We start from the raw sequence: 18,874 nt of genomic DNA on the forward strand, positions 1-18,874 counted from the left end.
CCAGTCCAGGGGCACTGGCAACGATCTCGCTCGAAAATCCTACAGGAGCCAGTCAGGCGGTACTGGCAACGGCCACGCTCAAAATGGTGCATCTCATGTGCCACCCGCACAAGAACCAGTCCATGGGCACTGGCAACGATCTTACTTGGCTTGCCGGGTCTTCTCACGCACAGCACATTTCCAAAGGTCTCGGTCAGTAGTCATCGCCTCGGTGAGGCCCAATGTACGAAGGTCTTGCCTCACCACCTCAGCCCAGGTCTTCCTGGGCCTACCTCTTCCACGGGTTCCCTCAACTGTTAGGGTGTGGCACTTTTTCACGCAGCTATCCTCCTCCATTCTCACCACATGTCCATACCAGCGCAATCGTCTCTCTTGCACGCCACAACTGATGCTTCTAATGTTCAGCTTTTCTCTCAAGATACTTACACTCTGACGGGTATTCACATTGACATTACACATCCAACGGAGCATACTGGCTTCATTCCTTGCGAGCTTACGTATGTCCTCAGCAGTTACAGCCCATGTTTCACTGCCATGTAGCATGGTTGTTCGTACGCATGCGTCATACAGTCTGCCTTTTACTCTGAGTGAGAGTCCCTTTGTCGCCAGCAGGGGTAAGAGCTCTCTAAACTTTGCCCAGGCTATTCTTATTCTAGCAGCTACACTTTCAGCGCACCCACCCCCACTACTAACTTGGTCGCGCAGATAGCGGAAGCTATCGACTACCTCTAGTTTTTCACCCTGGAATGAGATAGAAGTTGTTTCCTGTTTGTTTGCAGTCTTTATTGCACCTGAACATCTCCCACAAACAAAAACTAACTTGCTAGTTAACCTGCCTTTGATGTTGCTGCACCTCTTATGTGTCCATAGCTTGCACCGGGTACATCTTATAGAGTTACTACCTACTCCTTTTCTACATACTGAGCAGGGCCATCTACCTGAAGGGGTTTGTGTTTTATCTACCTTCCTACTTATTAGGATTTTGGTTTTAGCTAGGTTGACTCTGAGGCCCTTCAATTCTAGACCTTGCTTCCACACCTGAAACTTCTCCTCTAGTTCTGATAGTGACTCCGCAATTAGGGCAAGGTCATCAGCATAGAGGAGCTCCCAGGGGCAACCTGTCTTGAACTCCTCTGTGATTGCCTGGAGGACTATGGTAAATAAGAGGGGGCTGAGGACGGAACCTTGGTGGACCCCTACCTCTACCCGGAATTCATTGCTGTACTCATTTCCAACCCTCACCTTACTGGCAGCATCTCTGTACATGGCTCGCACAGCTCTCACTAACCATTCTTCTATCCCAAGTTTCCTCATTGACCACCAGATAAGGGATCGGGGGACCCTGTCAAAGGCTTTCTCCATGTCAACGAAAGCCAGGTACAGAGGTTTATCCTTAGCTAGGTATTTCTCCTGCAACTGTCTCACTAGAAATAAGGCATCAGTAGTACTTTTACCTGGCACGAACCCAAACTGCATCTCATCTAAATTGATTCGCTCCCTAATTAGTTGGGCTATGACCCTCTCTGTAACTTTCATAACCTGATCTAACAGCTTGATGCCTCTGTAATTATTTGTATCTAAAGCGTCACCTTTACCTTTGTAGCAGTTGACTATGATGCTGCTACACCAGTCATTGGGTATGACTCCTTCGTGTATCACCTGGTTCGTAATACGGGTGACTAGGCTATAGCCAACACTGCCAGATATTTTGAGCATCTCTGCAGTGATTCCTGATGGGCCGGGGGCTTTCCCGGTCTTCATACTCTTAATTGCTTTATCTACCCTGGTACTATCAACTCGGATAGCTGGTCCCTCTATTGGGTCGACATACGGCAGGCTCTCTTTCTCCCATTCATTCTCTTTATTAAGCAATCTATCATAGTGGCATCTCCAGACCTCTTTCTTTGCATCCTCATTTAATGCAAGCGTACCATCATCCATGCGAACACATTTCTCTCCTACAACATCACTATTCTCTCTCCTACACTGTCTTGCAACACGAAATACCTCGAGTCTTTGGTCCTCACGGCGCAGAACATTGGCAAATCTTTCCTTATCTGCTTCCCCTCTGGCTAAATAAACCTGTCGCCTAGCCTCCCTTCTGGCACATTGGTACAATTCCCTGCTACCACCGTTCTTCCAGTCCTTCCAAGCCTGTTTCTTTTGTCTAATAGCCCTGTCTACCTCCTTGTTCCACCACCACGTTACTCTGGGTCGGGAGGGGACCTTACACCACCCACAAATCTGGTCGGTGGCTTTCAACAGGTTGTCCCGCAGAAATCTCCAATTGTCTTCCACGTTGTATGATGCTATATCCCCTTCTATTTCGTTAAATGCTTCAAGTAACTTGTCTCTAAGTCTCTGTCCGTTTGCAGGGTCTTTAAGCTTCCACACCCTTCTCCTCCAAGCCTGTCTAATTCTGGGCACCCATTTTGCCTTGATCCCAAAGTCGCTAACTACTAATCTATGTTGTGGGGTACATTCTTCGCCAGGGTAGGTTTTGGCATTTATAAGCCACCCTCTTTCCCTATTTCTGGCGAGGATGTAGTCGATTTGGCTAGAGTGTCTGCCGGAGCGGTAGGTGACTAGGTGACTGGCAGGTTTCCTGAAGTTGGTATTGCAGACCATAAGATCGGTTGCATCACAGAACTCCAGCAGTCTGGTTCCCTCCTCGTTGCGGGAACCGAAGCCATAGCCTCCATGTATGCCATGGAAGCCTCCAGCACGACGTCCGACATGACCGTTGAAGTCTCCAGCCACAAAGAGAAGGTCCCTGTCACTCGTCGACGAGGTAGTTTGCAAGAGGGTGTCATAGAATTGGTCTTTCAGACCATCTGGTAGCCCCGGTTGAGGTGTATAGGCTGAGATGACAGTAGCTAATCTATGATGAAGCACTAGTCTGATCTTAAGTACTCTGTCACTTACTCTAACGACCTCGATTACCTTATCCACCCATTTCTCCGCTAGAAGTATTCCTACGCCCCCGACCCCGTCAGTGTTCCCTGCCCAGAAAATCTTGTACCTGTGTTCTTTGCCTGTGAGGAACCTCGCAGAACCTCCTCTCCATCTTACTTCCTGGATGCAGCACATATCTACGCGTCTCCGTTCAAGCATCTCAACAATTTCACCAGATCTACCTTTCAGCGTGCCGACGTTGAGAGTGCCAATCCTAACAGTATGGGTGTTGGGGGTGTGGGCCTGTAGCCTGGGAAGGGGAAAAGCAGTGTCGTGTACCTGAAAAGAAAACTTGCAATTGGAAGAATTCATAAGCAAAACAGTACCTACAACCTGCAAACATTTCTCAAACTTAATGCGCTACCCAAAGGTAGGGGAGAGGATGGCCAAGGCCACTAGATGGGTTCCGGGAGACAGCCGAGGTTGACAGGATGACAGAGGAATGAACTTCCGGTGGAGTGGGTAGCGAGTAGATAGGGCTCTTAATTGTAGATTTTAAATATTTGAGAGACAACAATGCATAAATCGTAATTTTTAAAAGAGCAATGAATTCTAGGTGAATAGAATATAACGTAGCATGAATTTAGGAAGCTTAGAAAATGAATAAGTATGAATTTAAGACAACAACTGAATTCAATTGAATTTCATGGAGAGAAACAAGATAAATAATAGAGGGCAAACTAAAGCGCGAAGGTATGAGATGTTTGAGGCCGTAAATAAATAAAAATCTCTATCTTATCTGCATCTTGGAGATTTCGTCGTAGTATGTCAGCGAGATAATTTAGAATGGATTTCTCATTTATATATAGCCAGAACCTGAAGACCTTAAGGAAAAACTACGAGAGAGAGAGAGAGAGGATGGAGGGGTAGACAGAGGCATGGCGGGAGAAAAGATCATCATCATCATATATATATATATATATATATATATATATATATATAAAGAGAGAGAGAGAGAGGGGGGACCAGTCAAGCAGCACATCACGCTGTAATTCTTGGGCTGAGAAATCAACACTTAAAAGCCATAATTTTAAGGAGCGATAAGAATTTTTGAATAAAGGAAAATGGGTAGGGGTGGGTAGGTACCGACAGCGAGTAGATAGGGCTCTTAATTGTAGATTTTAAATATTTGAGAGACAACAATGCATAAATCGTAATTTTTAAAAGAGCAATGAATTCTAGGTGAATAGAATATAACGTAGCATGAATTTAGGAAGCTTAGAAAATGAATAAGTATGAATTTAAGACAACAACTGAATTCAATTGATGTGTATATATTTGTGTGTCTGTGTTTGTCCCCCCAACCATCGCTTGACAATCGATGCTGGTGTGTTTACATCCCCTTAACTTAGCAGTTTGGCCAAAGAAGCTGATAGAATAAGTACTAGGCTTACAAAGAATATGTCCTGGGATCGATTTGCTTGGCTAAGGGCAGTGCTCCAGCAATGCCACAGTCAAATGGCTGAAACAAGAAAAAGAATAAAAGAATATAATCAAATGCTTAAATATTCCTATATATATATTCATCATCATCGTTTAACGTCCGCTTACCATGCTAGCATGGGTTGGACGATTTGACTGAGGACTGGTGAAACCGGATGGCAACACCAGGCTATGCCAACTGAGAAAATTATCCTTTACTTGGGACTGAAACTTGTCTTTAGCATTAATCATTTGGCTTTAAATCATGATTACTATTTTAGAGGTTTTTTAAAATTTTGGTCTGGAGTCTTATACTTATGCCAAAATGTAAGGTTTTACCATTTCAATCAGATGTGTTAGATATAAGGCTTGAGGACTTGATCTTGCGCCTGGCTTAGTTTTATAAAAAAAAAAACTTATGTCTTGATTTTGATTTTAAAAATATTCTGCAAAATATTGCTAGCAACTAGAGATTTGAGTAACAGTGGTTCTGATTGGTCAAAACAATGCACCTTTGGGAAACTTTTGTCATCTCAGTCAATGAAAAAGAAGCTTATGAACCCATATGCTAAATGATATTACCTATTTAGGCTTTATAAATGCTGAGCCAAAGGGAAGCATTTGGGGGGAGGGGGCAGATTTTTTCCCCAAAATTTATGCATGTCTTTGCCCAAATGAATTCTAGTGTTATGTGAAGCAGTGCAAGCTTTCTATCAAGCATTGGTCTTCTCAAGAACTGCACACATCCTTTTGGGCAATTTCTGTTTTGGATGCCAACTTTGCAAATACCTCATATTCTTTCTTTATTGTTAATAATGTAGTAATGAATATTTACTTGGGCAAGTGTCTTCTACTATAGCCTCGGGCCGACCAAAGCCTTGTGAGTGGATTTGATAGACGGAAACTGAAAGAAGCCTGTCTTATGTATGTATATATATGTATGTGTGTGTATATGTTTGTGTGTCTGTATTTGTCCCCCCAACATCGCTTGACAATCGATGCTGGTGTGTTTACATCCCCATAACTTAGCGGTTCGGCAAAATAGACTGATAGAATAAGTACTAGGTTTCCAAAGAATAAGTCCTGGGGTCGATTTGCTCGACTAAAGGTGGTGCTCCAGCATGGCCACAGTCAAATGACTGAAACAAGTAAAAGAATAAAAGAGTAAAGAGTAAGAGTTTAATTATGCGAAAATTAACTGGCACTTAATTGGTACTTAATTTATTGACTCTGAAATGATGAAAGGCAAAGTTGATCTTGGTAGAATTTGAACTCAAAATGTAAAGACAGACAAAATACCGCTGAGCATTTCATACTGGGGTCGATCTAATCGACTGGCTCCCTCTCCAAAAATTCCGAGCCTTGTGCCTAGAGTAGAAAAGAATATTACTGAATAATGATAATGATGATGATGACAACGATGACTTTATGAAAATAAAGAAAGCAGCTTAAGAAAATGTAGTCAAGATTTTCTCCTTTCATTATTTATGCAGCTGAGATGAGGCAAAGACTTCCTGAAATTTTAGCTATTTTTGAAAAAAAAAAAAAACTTTCTTCTTTTCAGATAAACATATACTCCATAACTGTAAAGGATATACCCTAATATCATGATGTTGTGAAATACTTAGATGCTTTTTATAGTAAAGTGGCACACTCAAACTATCAGTTAAGCCAAAAATACATGACCAACTGGGAAAACAAAACACAAATTGAAGCTTTTGGGAGTGAAGCATGGCAATTTAAAAATATCTTGAGAAATGATCCATGTCTGCCCTAATAGTATCTCATCAAAATGCTGATGTAGGGTGCTCAGTATTGTAAATTAGGATATAAACAGGAAAATAAACAAAACTTGACCTTCATGTTACCCTGATAGTAAATTTCATACCCTGATAAGGGTATGAAAATGTTTCAACTTATCAATTTTCTGATGAAGTTTTATAAGTAATAGCAACTCTAAAATCATATCAGTGCCCTTTGACATATAAAGCTTTGACACATGAACTTTAACCTTCAATGCCATCATTCCACCTAAATTCTTCCCTTATATTTTGTGAGGCAGACATCTCCAAGGGAGACGCTCGTTTATATATTTTTTGAATGAAGAAAGTAAAGGCAAAAAATTAGTATTTAGGTGGTTTTTTTACTTAAAAAATTTTTTGAAACTGTTATGCTTTTGGATCAGTGTTTGCAAAATCTAGATAATTCTTGAATTAATTTGCTTTATTTCTAGATTGAAAGAAAGTGGCAACCATGCTGTGATGACCAGAATTATTCTCATTTGCATTGCCTATATTGTCCAAAAGTTTACACACACACACCTATCAGTCTATACATGTCTATCAGTATTTCCCTGTCTGTCTGTCTATACATAGAACACTCCCTCCCGCACCCACACATACATGCACGCATAGTGGAAAATTAAGATAAACACGAGTATAAATATTTAGTTCCTATGTACGTTTCCCTACTTCAGTTATTTGGAACGCGGTATTAGATGCTCCAAGTGTATTTGGATGCCTAACTGCAATGGATCATCAGGGGAACAGTCTATTGCACTCTGTTACAGATCTAATAGCTTGGAATATTGAATGCAGAGGTCTAAATAACTGCAATAGTGAAACATTTGTAGGAACTAAATATCTATGCTGGCATTTATTTTAATTGTCCACCACATATGCTCTGTATATCATAGCCTATTAACACTGTGTATTAGAGTGTTTTTTTTTTACCACTATACTAGAAGGTGAGTGGATAGCAATGACCTATATGGAGCTCTAGCTCATAGATATAGTTAGATATACAACATATCTAACTATATATGGTACCAAGTAAAAAGTACACAGTACACTTTAAGTGGTTGGTGTTAGGAAAGGTATCCAGCTGTAGAAACCAAGCCGAAACAAACTATGGAACCTGGTGTGGCTCCTGGCCTTGCCAGTTTCTGCCAAGCCATCCAGCCCATGCCAGCATAGAAAACAGACATTGAATGTTAATGATGATGATGATGATAGATAGATATATATTCTTCTACCTCCCCTTCTCCCCCTCCCCGTTTTTTCTCACTTATCCTGTCTCCAATTTTTTCCTATCCCCTTCACAGTTCTCTGTCTGTCACTCTCTCGCCCTCACTCTTCCTCCCTTGCTCACATGGCTCCTACGTGACCATCGGCCATCTTTCTTTCTTCTCCTAACTTCTTCTAGCTTGTGTTTTTTTTTCTCTCCGTTGTAGCTGGATCAAGGAAGACATGTTCTTGTCTGTCTCCTGTCCAAGCTTGATTTACGCGTTCGCCACCACAACCTCGTTTAGGCTTAGCAGCTCATCCTGTTTGTTTTCCTTATCCTGTTTTTGTTACCAATTTTGACCCTCCGCAAAATCCCAAATTTTATTTAATTTGCTTTGCAAGAGCAACTGTTTTATTGAAAGCGTATCTTGTTGTGAAATGCTCGAAATGCGAGAGTAGAAAAACAGCCAACAACTGATGAAGGGTCATATTTTATGTTGTTTGTCTTATTTTACATTTGTGTTTTTCGTTGTTCGAAAAAATAGTTCCTATTCCTTGTACTCGTACTTCGTATTTTTGTTGTACACGTTTCATGACGTCCTGTGCCCACATATGCATATATATATATATATATATATATATTTGAAGGTTTGGAGGTGATGTACAGAAATTATATAGAAAAAAATTAATTAAGGTACTCAGAAACCTGGATGTTTGTACATTTACAGATTTTTATTAATGTCACATATTAAATGAAGCGCTTTCACCTAGTCATGTAGGTTTTTCAAATATATATATATATATATATATATATACGTATAGATGTAGGTACATATGCGTATGTATATATATTATTTATATCATATATATATATATATATATATATATATATAGTTATTATATATATATATATAGTTATTATATATAAAACATACAGTTATTTCCATTGCATATAAACTATTATATGTAAAATATATACAGTTGTCTCCCTTGCATCACATCACAGTAAGATTTCTTCTTTTTTGTTTTCTTAGCTGCTATGAGAGTGCAGCCTATTTGGAGACACTTCAAATGCTAGAAATAACAACATATATATATATATATATATATATATATATATATATATATATATATATATATATATATATATATAATATATACTTTTATAAAACAAATTTTACAAAATATATAGTATCTGTTAACAGTCTTAGCCAAAAACTCACAGTTGAGTTTTTGTATATATATATGTATACATGTCTCTTAAAGGATAGAGCTCAAAATCAATGCATTGAAGATACTTTATTGCAGCAACAATTATAATAACAGAAACAACCACAATAAGCCAAACCTATGCACATTTCAATAGGGTATCCCGGAAAAATAAACCACATCATAAGATGTCTCGTAAAATATTGTAACAAATTACAATATATTACAAATTTCTGGATACTCCATCTCATCAGGGTCGCATTATTGCCATCACCAATACTATCATTAGCAAAACACACACATCATCCAAGAGGGTGAAAGAATAATCGACGGCACGCAACCTACCATCGTTATTTTCTTACAGAATGTAAACAAACCAGTCAACCGAAATCCAGCGACGTACACCGCCCGGTTTACAGCGTAAAAATCCCTTGCCAAAAATTCATCCCCTATGTACATCTAGATTTCCTATCGGATCTTCCTATAACGATAGTGTATTAATTAATTCATTAATTATACCCGCCCACGCCCACGCACCGCACACCACCACCCACATGCCCACACCTACCCCCACACACACATATACCTATACTTAGATACACACACCAATATATATTTATATGTATTTTTTATGTATAACCATACACTCAAACACATATACACACAAACACATATATACACTCACATATGCATGCATATACATATACACTCATACAGATACACATGCACCCACATAAACGCGCACAGATACACACACACACATTTACATATATACGCATACATACTCACATACACACATGCGTACATATGTACATACACACATATAGCTATACCTCCATATATACATCGATACATATGCACATACACACACACAAGCTTATATATGTCTACATGTACACACATACACGTACGTCTCCATACATACCTATATACATATATACACACATACACTCTCACGTGTCTCCACATGTATACCTACACCCATATACATATACACTCATATATTTGCGCCACAGACCTAATTCCAGTAAGATATATAGAGATGAATATACCTCTTCCTTAATTTCGAACTTGTGCCTATACACATTCCGGTAATTCCTATTTATAAAATGCATACGTATGTCTATACATATGTAGACATCTGTAAGCTTTAAACGTTATTTTATTAACTAGGTGACCCTTGGAAAAAAGTATGGAAAATAATTCCAAGTTACATAACGAACAAGTACTTTTACCCTTGTCGTACGGCATCGATTTGCCTACTAACAACCATTCAAGGGAGTAATCCTTTTTCTCATCTTTCAATTTCCAAACTAAATTACTAAGCGCCGTACTATATTGCTTACTCCTATCCCTAAAGGAAGAGTAATGATTAGAAATTCGTTTCGAGACCTCAAGTGACGTAAACCGGGCAGTGTACGTCGCTGGATTTCGGTTGACTGGTTTGTTTACATTCTGTAAGAAAATAACGATGGTAGGTTGCGTGCCGTCGATTATTCTTTCACCCTCTTGGATGATGTGTGTGTTTTGCTAATAATAGTATTGGTGATGGCAATAATGCGACCCTGATGAGATGGAGTATCCAGAAATTTGTAATATATTGTAATTTGTTACAATATTTTACGAGACATCTTATGATGTGGTTTATTTTTCCGGGATACCCTATTGAAATGTGCATAGGTTTGGCTTATTGTGGTTGTTTCTATTATTATAATTGTTGCTGCAATAAAGTATCTTCAATGCATTGATTTTGAGCTCTATCCTTTAAGAGACATGTATACATATATATATATATATATATATATATATATATATATATATATATATATATATCTTACTTATTAAAACTGAAAATGTGTGTGTGTGTGTGTGTGCGTGTGTGTGTCGGTATGTCTTCATTTTGCGCCAAAACGGCTCGACCGATTTTTCTTAAACTTCACACGTACATTGCTTATGTGTCTGGGGAGGTTTTAAGTATAAATTGATTTCGAAAAGATGTTCAGGTAAACAGCGGGAGGAATAACATTTGGGCGCGATTGAACGGCAGGCGTAACTATTTTAAGCTCCTTCGCAAATTATGTAGCAAAAATGAAATTGAATATACTTATTTCTTAGTATTGGAACTATTTTAGTTATTTTCTCAATTTATTCTGTACAAGATTTAAAGAAGTTAATAGTATTCTCCTAAGCAATAGACCCACTTATTTCAGTTAGTGACTTATTCACGAATATACCAACTCTAGCGCTGCTGAGGGTAATATTCTCTGAGAACGCACAAAAGCATTTTTCACAGTTAATTACTTTGAATTGTTGTCATCTCATATTACATAACATGTATCACGATTTTAGTATACATACCTCATTAGTATTTCCTTCTGTGTTCTATATACTCTGGGAACATATTGAAGCCCTTTTCGGGGCTACTTTATTTGAATTCTTACTATCGGGTAATTAATTTCATGTTATTACATAACTGACTTCACAATTTGGGTATTCATAACTTATTGGGAATTCCTAAAAACAAGATCCTTTGTAAGACAGTTCGGTATTCTCAATAAATACACAAAAACCGTTTTAAGGGCTACATACTTTGTATTGTTGTTACTGGATTAGCAAAACAATTATGAGAATGGAATCAAGGGATAAGCCCGCTTTCTCGGGAATTACCGAGCATGTCACCTGGTATAAATATATATATATATGTAGTCTAATAACGGAGCATATAAGAACTCGACAGAAAAAAAGAAGGCTTTCCCATCCGCGTGTAAAGATAACACACTTAGTCCTGTCAACAAAGGGATGTGGGTTCGCGTCCCACACGGATAGAAAAGCGTTCTTTTTTCTGTCGAGGGCTTATATGCCCCGTTATTAGACTCTTTGCCTTAGTCATTGCACGGTGAACGGCATAAGCTTTAAGCTTATATAAAAAAATACCATTATTATTATTTACAGGATTATATAATACGGCACCGTATAATAAAGCCATTCGCACCGAAAGCATATATATATATATATATATATATATATATATATATATATATATATATATATATATATATATATGCTTATTATAGCTTCAGGCCGACCAAAACCTTGTAAGTGGATTTCGTACTCGGAAACTGAAAGAAGACTGTCGTATATATGTATATATTTGTGTATGTGTACCTGTGTCTTGTGTTTGTACCCCTATTCTCGATATATTTGGCATAGAAAATTTTATTCTTTTGCCTTTATTTATAAGTTGTTTATATATACATACATACATGCATACATACATGCATACACACACACACACACACACACACATACATACATACATACACACATATATGTATATATATATATATATACATATATATATATATATATATATATATATATATATATATATATATATATATATATATATATATATATATATATATATAAGCAATGTTAATTCTCTAAATGAAGTATTAACAGTAACTGCACGATAAAGTGTAGTATATTGCCACTTAAGTGTGGCTGACCCCTAGGGGTGGATGTTACTGTTGCTTTTAGCCCCAGGAGGACATCTCCTCCAGCTGGCTTATCGACACACGACTGTGTCCTGTTTGCCAAGGGTAGTTATCCCTCTCACCAACATCTGCAGCACGAACGGATCCGGATTTCAGGGTTATTTCCCTTCGTTGGCAAACAGGACACAGTCGTGTGTCGATAAGCCAGCTGGAGGAGATGTCCTCCTGGGGCTAAAAGCAACAGTAACATCCACCCCTAGGGGTCAGCCACACTTAAGTGGCAATATACTACACTTTATATATATATATATATATATACATATAATTTTTTTTTTAGAATGAGATAAAAAAAACCAAGGCTGTGAAGATTTTAGAACATTTATAAATAGAAGGTCTTACAGCTGTTTTCATGATATTTATTATATCGGAGACGGTGTGAGAAGATGGTTAAGCAATAGTTAATTTAGATAAGATACGAAATAGAGAGTGAAGCGAATGAATGAAAATAGATGTGAGATATGCAGGGATATTGTATTTGTAGATCCATTATTTAGGCAGAATGGTATACATATAAGATTCCAATACCTTGTGAGTAAATTCCAATTTAAAATTGGTTATTGTAAATTCCAACAGTATATAAAATTGGTCAATCCAAGTATAGTGTTTGTATACAGTGCTATTAAAACGAAGGTTTTATTTAAAGTGACCTAAAAGTAGGGAATGTATTTGTAAGGTCAAATCGAAAACAGGAAGAGAAGAATAAAGTAAAGAAAGGAAAAAAGAAAAACAAGGAGAGAGATAATAAAGAGATGAAGAGAGGGGAAGTGTACCAGTTAGTGGTCAGTCAAGATAACTTGAAAGTAGGAATGGGGAGATGAGGGTGATAGAGAGAGAAAGGTATTAGAGTGTAATAAAGGTGATAGGGTAAAGAGTAAAGGTGTGTCAGATAGAAGAAATGGGGGTGATATAGAGAGAGAGGTATAATAGTGTAAAGGGTAAAGGAGTGTCAGTTATGTAGTGATAAGAGTTTAAGTGATGGGGAAGAGAGAGGGGTAGTAGTATGGAATGAAGAATTTAGGAATATAGATTAGGTGGTTGGACAGGTCAGTGCTTAATAGTAGAAGAAAGTATATATGTGAAGATGTATTCAGATGCGTCTATAGTGATGATTGTCCCGCCACCCTCCTTCAATCGGACAAGTAAAGCAGTTTTCTTTTGCCTGGTGTCTGTGGCAAAAGAAGTCGTTTACTGGACGAGGCTGAAAGGCATGAGGACAGATGCATTCCTCTTTGGTAGAGGTCTCAAGTTTCAATTCTTCAAGTTTCAGTTGAAGAAGAAATTGAGGGTGGAGAGGGAAGTGCTGTCCTCGAGTGATTTTATTGAAAGGTGAGTGAAAGTTGCGAAAATGGCAAGAGTGGATGGTACTTCTCTATGTGTAGACCTGTGAGTCAGAGAGAGGGAATTGGAGAGGGCACTTGCCCTTAGTGTTTAGCATCTTGGACAGTGGGGTTCCTCGATTATACCTAGAGGTCATCCTGTATCAGGAGGGCTACATCTCTATTATCCTCACTTTTTTTTCTTTAAACCTTTGTATACTATGTATATTTCCCTTCCTTTTCATTATATACCGCGTATACTTACATTTTGTTTTGTTACTTATTTAATTATTTTATAGTTTCATTATCCATAAACCCCGACACTTTATGTCTGTCTTTGTATTGTACCCCTCCTCCTTCGCCCTGGTAGCAAATAAATGAAATCATCATCAACATTATTACTATTATTGGTTGTTCGTGTCTCGACAAGAGTTACATATCGCTCCTGTAAGTTTAGCTTTATTTTCCTTGTTAAAGTCTATTATTTGTTGTTGTTTTGGTACATTGTGTATCTGTTGTTGAGCAGACCATAGGGGTCTGAATAGGAACGTTTGTTGTCTGTCCTAAGGGGCGAAATTTCGAAAGGAAAGTTTTTCTTTCGGAAATTTTTTTTCAAATATCAGTATGGCGGAACTCTTGTCAAACAAGCAGTATGTGAGAGTGGCGGTCACAGGTAAGAGATCAGTGTCTTTCTGCTTCTGCTAGCCAAGCTACTTCGTCTTAGCCACAAGACATAGAAAGTGGTAGCAAGAACGACAACAACAGTAGCAGAGTAGAGTTTGAAAGTAACTTTCCTTTGCTTCCAGCACCGCCATCGCAGCAGGGCAAAGTGGTGACCAACAGCACCCGTGAGAACGTTGTCACCTCTGCTGCCGCCACCACCACCACCACCACCAGTGGCAGCAGTAAGCTAGCAATGACAGACAAAATTATTAAAGAAAAACGAACGAACGAATATAAGTTTCAAACCCAAGAGTACGGGGTTCGCAACAGCTACAGGCGAAATGTGCAAGGAGATTTTTCTGCATGGAGATTAGTATAGGGTTGCCAGAAATATGTTAAGAAAAGTTGGGAGAAGCATTGAACTAACTGTACCCGCACCTGTCTAGTACAAGTTTGCAGACGATTATATAAAAAGTGATTGGCAGAAGGAGCATAAAGATAATACCAGACTATATAACTCTGTCGGACGGTAGAAAGCCTCACGCATCTGCTGAGGGCAGAAGACCGAGATGTCACCTATGCGGGGAGACAAACCACCTCAAGGACTTTTGCCCACAGCAAGGGAAGCCAACACCAGAACCATGGCCACCACCACCACCAACAACAACAACTACAGAAACACACAAAACAAAAACGACCTCAAATCACTGCAAACAGTCTCAGAAGTACCCCTCCCTCTCTTTAGATCAATCAGACGTGTCCTGCAATGAGGAGGAGGGGGATGAGCCGAACTGGCATAGAACGTAGGATGGACTTTAGAGTCTACCTCGCAGCGAAATGCCGATAAATGTTCGATGGGCTGCACAGGGAGAAAATCACCTGGTTTAAATGGTCTACCTTACGAGATTTACTATTATATGCCAGACTTGCTTGGGAACCTTTTAGCCGATTATTTACATTATTTACATTTGAAGGATATTTGTCCTCATCTTGTTTGTTGTTAACACAACGTTTTGGCTGATATACCCTCCAGCCTTCATCAGGTGTCCTGGGGAAATTTCGAACCTGGGTTCTTATTCCTAAGGTATTTTTCGATGTTGTTGTTGCTGTTGTTCAGGTCACTACCTGGAATTTTGGGGTTAATGGCCCGCGATCATAGCTAGATGAGGACAAATATCCGTCAAATGTAAATAATGTACATAATTCCTCATCTTTTAGCCGATATCTACCGCAACTAGCAGCAGAACGGGAGAATTCCTAGTTCTGTGGCACTACTGAGAAAGGATCCAAACAAGGGGGATCAAGTAGAAAAGTTTCGGCCCATAACGCTACTAAACGCAGAAAATCCTCGAAGTCTATCTGAGAGATAACAATAGAGGTCCTCATCCAGACCAGTCACATGAATGTAGATGTCATCGCAGACGATATTCATTTTTCTTGAGGCAGTGTCATTCTAGTCAGAGTGGATGGGAGGAAGGCAAAGGGCCACATTTGCCTTTCAACCTCTCATCTAAAAGCTTTCTTCCTTAGATTGAGGGAAAAAGTAAAGCGGACACCTCTCCTCCCAAAACTCAAACAACAACAACAACAACAACAACAACAACAGCAACAGCAACGGCAACAGCAACAACAACAATACAAAGTAATGAGACTAGCATTATGAATTCATGGCAATAAACACAAAAAACGGAGATTTTATGAATTACATAGAAACACACACCGATATAACAAACAGATTTAGTTACACTCTCAATCATCCTACCAACACATGCACAATTCGTTCAAACACAAAACACGTACAAGCACCTAAAAACCAAATACCCACAGGAAATCGGAAATTTCTGTGGGTACACCTCCAAGAGAATACTTGGTGATTTGCTGGTGGGAACGCCAAAATCCAACAGAAGGGACAGACAAACTACTCGTCCCAACAAAATCAAGTAAGTTTTCTTTTCCTTTCTTTTTCTTTTTCCGACAACATGGTCGTGCACAGAATAGGCAGCGTGAATGCACATGGCCTGAGCTCGTCTTAGAAGCGGGGTTACCTGCCCAACAACCTCAGAGCACTGGATAACGATGTGATGGCCATTAATGAAACCAGAATTTCCGACTCACGGGACTTCCAACCTATTTTCGGTGACTGTGGGGTGTACGCATCTCCAAGTCGTCCGGGAGAAGGAGGTGGAGTCGCCCTGATGGTTCGGAAAAAAACCTGGATCTTGCAATACGGACGATCTTCCTGTATCCAGAAGGTAAGTCAGTGGTACCGGATGTAACCGGCATGAAGGACAATTTCAGGTTAGTTGCCGTCTATGCCTCGACAGGAGCAGGGCGACCAGATTTCTTCAGGCGCCTGGAAACTTTTCTGGGAACGTCCCGCTCTTTAGTGTTATTGGGAGATTGGAACAAAGTGTTAGATGTATGTAGGACTCTGTGTGTTTAGCAGACAGGGGAGGAGGGTGAAAAAGCCTCGCAAACCTGCTCAGACGATTCCAACTGTCTGACAAGTATCGACTAGATTTCCCTGATGTGGCAGTGTGAAACTGGTCAAACCGCATCGGGTCATCCAGATCGTATCTTGATAGAGTATTCTGTAGAGAAGCAGATAAGGATAGCACAGGCTGACCACAATTTAGGGTAGTTGACTACACAGACCACAAGTTCGTGATCTGTACAGTCGACTCCATAGGCTCCATAGACAGGGTCCCGGTTACTATAAGCTGAACGCACTGTTGCCGGCGTGCTAAGATTTCAGAGACCGGATTAGTGATGGTTCGCATTAAAAATGGCGATTAGAATAGAATCGATAAAGTTTAGCACAAAGACTGGCAGTAGGAAAAAAAAAAAAAAAAAGAGTAGAAGCAGAGTTAGTTAGGAAATCAGATGAGGCCTTTAGAAAAGGCATCGTGACCGACATGCCCGCAGCAAAATTGGTATTCGAAGGTTGCGTTGTCAGAGCTAAGGCGCGCGCACTTAGACAGGAAGGGACGAAAGCCGTTCAATGGGCCCAAGTGGCAGGGGCATGGCGTGGAAATAAATACACGATCCGATCTTTATCGGACCACAACTGGTAAACGATAATCAATCCGAAACAAGTGTGTGCATCTTTTCAGCGGCGCTTCGCACAACTGCTCGGGAGTAGCGGTGAACCGGGTCGCAGGATAGACTTCACTTCCTACCTCGACGGGCTGCCGCGACGCTGCGAAAGGCCTATAAACAGCCTTTGAAATACTGGAAGCAAAGGCTAGCTGCTCGAGGGGTAAATCGCCTGGTTTGGATGGTCTGCCCTACGAGATTTACGCTTACATGCCAGACTTGTTCGATGACCACTTGGCAAACATTTACTGCAACTGGCAACAGAATGGGAGAAGACATTCTTGGGGAGACCTTGGGTACCGAAGAAGATCAACTAGCCGCTCTTTTTCGGAGAACTTTCGACCCGAGACCGATGGATAATTTCCAAGAATCTCTGGTATGGTAGTGCTACTGGGGAACTTTGCCTGATTGAGATAAACTATACAGGCACTGAAGTGCCGTCAGCTGAGTATGTCCGAGATGTACGCCGGACGACGAAACCGTTCTGCATGCACTCATTCAGTTCCCGATCATTGCTGACCTGTGGATTTATGTCGAATACCCGTTGTCGCTTGTGGGATGGACCTGGCTGTCAACAGAATTCATCGTGAAGATCGCTTCGCCGCCTTCGATTAACCAGGAAGGGTAGGCTGTCTTTGAATGCCTGGTGACCATGGCGAAAGAGGTTGAGTGGTAGACGAGACTAAAAGGGCTGAAGACAAACACTTTTCTCTTTGGCCAATCCTTGATCAACTTCATCAAGTTTCACTTGAAGAGAAAAATAAGGGCAGAGAGGGAAGTGTTGCCTTCAAGCCAACTTGCTGAAAGGTGGATGAAAGTGGCAAGAATGGTGCGAGTGAACGGGCAGCCCTGAGCATACGCCTGTAATTGGAGAAAAGGAGAGAAAGGAAAGGAGAAAAGGTACCTTCCCCAAAAGTCAGGGCACCCCTGGTTTTATGGGGTCTTTCCATAAGTAGCCCTCGACGTCTCATCCCTATCGAGGATTACACAGTTAATTTTTTTCCCATCATGTTAATCTTGTTTACATGCAAAACCCTCACAACAAACACTCACACACATACACACAAACACATATTTGTTTTGTCCTGAACTGTCCGTAATGTTTTTCTTAACGTAAACCCTTTGTGGTTAATAAAGGAAACCTTTTTTTAATAATTATTTTATCACTTCATTATATGTAACTTCCCATACTTTATATCTGTCTTTGTATTGAACGTCTCATCCTTCGTCTTGGTGGCAAATAAACGAAATCATCATCATTATTGTTATTATTGGCCAACTGGCAGAATCGTTAGTGCGCTGGACAAAATGCTTAGCGGTATTTCGCCCGTCGCCTCATTCTGAGTTCAAATTCCACCGAGTTTGACTTTACCTTTCACCTTTTAGGGTTGATAAAATAAGTACCAGTTGAAGACTGGTGTCGATGTAATCAACTCATCCTCTTCCCCAAAATTGCTACCCTTGTGGAAAAATTTGAAACAATTATGAAGGCGGCAAGTTGGCAGAAACGTTAGCACGCCGGGCGAAATGCTTAGCGGTATTTCGTCTGCCACTGCGTTCTGAGTTCAAATTCCGCCGCGGTCGACTTTGCCTTTCATCCTTTCGGGGTCGATAAATTAAGTACCAGTTGCGTACTGGGGTCGATATAATC

The 18,874-nt window shown here is 39.9% G+C and overlaps 1 protein-coding gene across 8 annotated transcripts in view; it reads left to right on the top strand.

The window, feature by feature from the left end:
- LOC106869089 (uncharacterized) overlaps positions 1 to 18,874 on the top strand; it is a 76,442-nt gene that overhangs the window by 28,042 nt on the left and 29,526 nt on the right. The window contains exon 1 of one of the 8 annotated variants that reach the window (XM_089357715.1): positions 13,844 to 13,911. The exons of 6 other annotated variants lie outside the window; for them this stretch is intronic. The gene's annotated coding sequence lies outside the window, so the exon portion shown is untranslated. Of the gene's footprint in view, positions 1 to 13,843; positions 13,912 to 18,874 lie in introns of those variants that run through there. One more of the 8 variants, XM_089357714.1, reaches the window with a different exon arrangement.

Source organism: Octopus bimaculoides, chromosome 9, assembly GCF_046866305.1.
Source record: "Octopus bimaculoides isolate indiv1 chromosome 9, ASM4686630v1, whole genome shotgun sequence".
Lineage (NCBI taxonomy): Eukaryota > Metazoa > Mollusca > Cephalopoda > Octopoda > Octopodidae > Octopus > Octopus bimaculoides.